The sequence below is a fragment of the Dipteris shenzhenensis genome, chromosome 28, assembly GCF_047967505.1.
Source record: "Dipteris shenzhenensis isolate YYH24624 ecotype China chromosome 28, Dip_SZ_1.0, whole genome shotgun sequence".
NCBI lineage: Eukaryota > Viridiplantae > Streptophyta > Polypodiopsida > Gleicheniales > Dipteridaceae > Dipteris > Dipteris shenzhenensis.
In genome coordinates this window covers 43,020,071-43,024,369 of record NC_141623.1, presented here as the reverse complement: position 1 = coordinate 43,024,369, position 4,299 = coordinate 43,020,071, and positions in this window count along the sequence as shown.

Genomic DNA, 4,299 nt, shown 5'->3' with positions numbered 1-4,299 from the left:
GATTCCATTGCTGATTGTTACTGTTATAATGATCATCTACATACAAAATTATAGATTTTTTGTTTCTTTTCTCTGTTTTCAACACATCCTTGCTCTCTTTACCCAAATCACCATTAAAATGTTCATTTTTCATATCCAATGAATGTGTTGCATCTGTTAATAATTGTAATGGATACCAAAACTAGATTGAAGGCTTTTCAATACTAATGTGAAAATCCTTTAGTACTAGGGATATTGCATTTCACCTTTGCTATTCCAAATCTTACAATTTCAATGTGCTATCCTTCCATGATGCATTCATCTCTTTACCCATTGTCTCCGGCTAAATTTGCTTTTGTATTCTATCTCATAGCTAAACTGGTTTTTCTATTTGCATGATTGTTGTCATTTTCCTTTTCTTGTCAAATGCTTGTTTCGTATTGAGCAGGAGCAATGATTTTTGTAATGCTGATGGTGCCTTTCAGTTTGCATGGTCTCTAGAAATTACGTAGTGTAAAACAATAAGCTTCTTGTTTGCTAGACCATATAAGCTTAGAAATTACGTCATTTGAAACAATAAGCTTCTTGTGCATTGTCTTTAGAAATTACGTTGTTTAAAACAATAGGCTTCTTGTTCACTAGACCATATAGATTGTACACTTTAGTTAGCTCATGTATCTTATCATAAAGCGTTTCCTAGACTTAAAGAGTCAAGTTTCCTTCTATAATCATCTCTCTCTCTCTCTCTCTCTCCCTCTCTCTCTCTCTCTCTCCAAGGCTATGGAAGCTACATAAACAGTGGGATGGCATAGAGAGGGGATGAAGTGGATGGAATCATGAGGTATAATAGCCGTTGATCTATTCGAAGATGCATGTGAAATAAAGGAGATTGTGACTCAAAAAATACTACATGAAATTTGGCAAAACTTTGGAACAAAAATGCAATTTTATAAGCAATAAATTAACTCATTATTTTTTGTATATAAATTTTTGAATGACAGTGTAAGGGACGAGGAGAGATGAGAGGAAATATGAATGCATAAATACTTGGGGGAAGACATTACGATATTTAAAAGGCATCTAATTTGCAAAATCAGAGCTAGTTCTTAGGATCTCTAGGTAGAGCTGTATAGATGGGCAAGACGCAGGATCCTCATAGGCACACATCAAAGAAAACTATGGGGGCGGTAGAGATCTTAAAAATCTGTTGGCGTAGGTAGTTAAAAAGCTTGAAAGCTACTTGAAAGAGATTCAAGAATATCGCAACGAAGTATTGGGTCTAGCACACAAGAAAGCCCAACATGTTTTGCATTACTCTCCATATGTTGCACTTTCCTCCTCAGGGCGGTAGGATGAATTTTGAGCTCTTTGATTTCTTGCTGGAAATAATAGATTTGCTCTTACGGGGTTGAGATGATCCGCTATTTGTATGTCTTAGCCAGGGGGTGGGCATCGATAGGGTTACAATAATTGAGTATGAGGGCTTGCTTAAATATGTTGAGAAAGGAAATGACTTCATTTTGCAATCCATAATGGCCTTCATAAATTTGATTGTCCGTGAGTTGGACAACCTTCAGGTTGGGGCCGGTGGTTCAACCAACCTGGAGTGATCTAATTGGGTTGAAACTAAACTCAAATTGAAACTGCTTGCAAACTGGACTAAGAAAAGCGAGTTGACTAAACTATGACAATTTGCCAAAGAGAGAAGGCAAACTAAAAAAGTGTCTGGCAGTGACCTGTGAAGAAGTCTATTCGTGTCGAACTTTGAACTTTGGACTTTAGAGTTTCGAGTTTGGGGCTGGCATGATGAGCTTTGGATGGGAGGCTTAGGCGGAACTAGTCTGGAGCCTACAAATTGGAGTTGATAGAGTAGTTGTTTGAGTACGATGTGGTTTGGAGTTGTTACAAGCTGACCACGAATTGTTGGGGATGATCAAAGATGAAATGGTTGGGTAGAATTGGAGTTGTGCACCAAGTTCTAGAGTGGTGACATGTATATATATATATATACATGTATGTATGTATGTATGTATGTATATGTATGCATGTATGCACACACACACACACACATTTTTGTGCATGCATACAAACATACATACATATACACATACATCTCTCTCTCTCTCTCTCTCTATCTCTATATATATATATATTTATGTATGCACACACACACACACACACACACATACATACATACATACACATACACACATACACATACACATACACACACATACACACACATACACATGCACATGCACATGCACATGGACACGCACATGCACATGCACATGCACATGCACATACATACATACATACATATGTATGTATGTATGTATGTATGTACACACATAAAAATAAAATAAAATAAAATAGATTAGTAAATGTATCACACACACACACACACTTATTTCTTTACACACACATGTGCACGCACACACACACACACACATGCGTGCGTGCACACACACATGTATACTCCCATGATGAATTATTGTTTTATGTATCCCCCGTGAAATCTTCCCTTTATACTTTCTTTTTAACCACCCCACACACCAAGCCTACTAATTGTCTCATACCTCCTCTAATCCCTTCTCAACCCATGTACTCATTCGCTCCTTACTCCACTTGTGACTTAAACTTCACTTGTGGCTAATTTTTTTTAAAATTATCTAAGAATCCATATGGTTGTCTATATTCCTAGGTAAAGCAAGTCGAGGAAAACATGCATTAGCTCTCTACCCAAACGTAACTATGATGTTCTAATACCTAGTTTGTTTAGTGAGTTCAAATATCATCACTTTGGCCACATACACACCCCACTCGGTTGCAAAGGCAGTTTAATGTTGATCTTTCGGGATGATGGATACTTGATTGTATCCCGAGAATCCATCTAGGAAGCTATAAGCGTCCTTTCTGGCTACTCTTTCTAGAGGTAAGTGGACCCCGACCTCGGAACCTAGACTACCTAAGAATTCAATATCTTTTTTCAATATTATGTTTGTCAAACTCAATATTATTAAAAATTCTTAATTTTGAACAAATTTTTTGCAAACTCTAGTTGCATTTTTCAACTTAGATGTCTCAAACATTTTTTCCTTATATGTTTTCCTTTTTTTACTTTTTATCCAATTGATGGAATTAATTTTATGGCTCAATTATTGATGGGACCTTTTAATGTAAACACACACACACACACTTGAATGCATAGCAAAAGCTCTACTCATGTTGATCACAGAAGCATATGATACCATACGAAGCATTTATTTGATATAAGAAAAAGATTGGATCATATGAGAACATTGGGATGCATAGCAAATTATAGATATAAATATTTATGTTTATAATTTTCTATGCATCTTTAAATGTTCTCATATGATCCATTGTTTTTGAATAGGGGAATATAGTAGCTTAGAATTAAGCAGTAGGTGGTTCATTGCTCACTACAAGTGGAAGATTAGACTTTACTATTATCATTTTGAATCGTATTTAAAGTTGTTGAAGATGGAATATGGAGGGAATATGTAAATGGTACTATGGTGTTGTGGTAGGTCACCTTATTTTCTATTGAGCATTGGTTTGTGCTGAAATAGATGATGCTATACATAGTATATACTCAAGAGAAGAGTGGAAGAGTGGTATGAAGAGAGAATTATCTTATTAGATGAGAGTGATGAGGAAGACCTAGAAGATAAGGGGGTCATTGTTTGCTTGGGTGTAGCCATTTTTGGTGAGGTTCAGGGACTATTATGTATATGGGTATTTTGCATGATCCATAACTTATGCATTGCTCAACGGAATTTGGCAAACTTTGTCTTCAAGTTGTAGTACACATTCCAAACTTGAACATGAGAGCAAAAAATTATGGAATAAGGATATGGAACGAGACTATTAAAGCATTACAAGTGCTATGTTGCATGTGAAGCATGCATCTTGAAGACTCTAGGATATAGCAATTTATTTAAAAACATCAAAATTTTGTTCTATACATACATGCAACCAAGTAATCATTCTAAAGTACACTACGTGAGATTCTCCTCAACCCAAGGACACACCTAAATGAGATCATTATGCATGGGTTGATGGGCCTCAAATGTTATGCTAAAGTGATGCATACCCATTTGAGGGCACGCTCCATAACTTTCTTTTGATTTGTTGAAAACCAAAACGGATTGAAAATTTGCAATCCAAACTATTGGGACTAGCGCATGGTGGTCTTAAAACATTGATAGTTGTTGGTATTGGTATCTAGATTCACCCTAAAATGGAAGAAGTCGAAAAACTACAATTTGTGCATGTGCAAAGATATTTTCATAAATC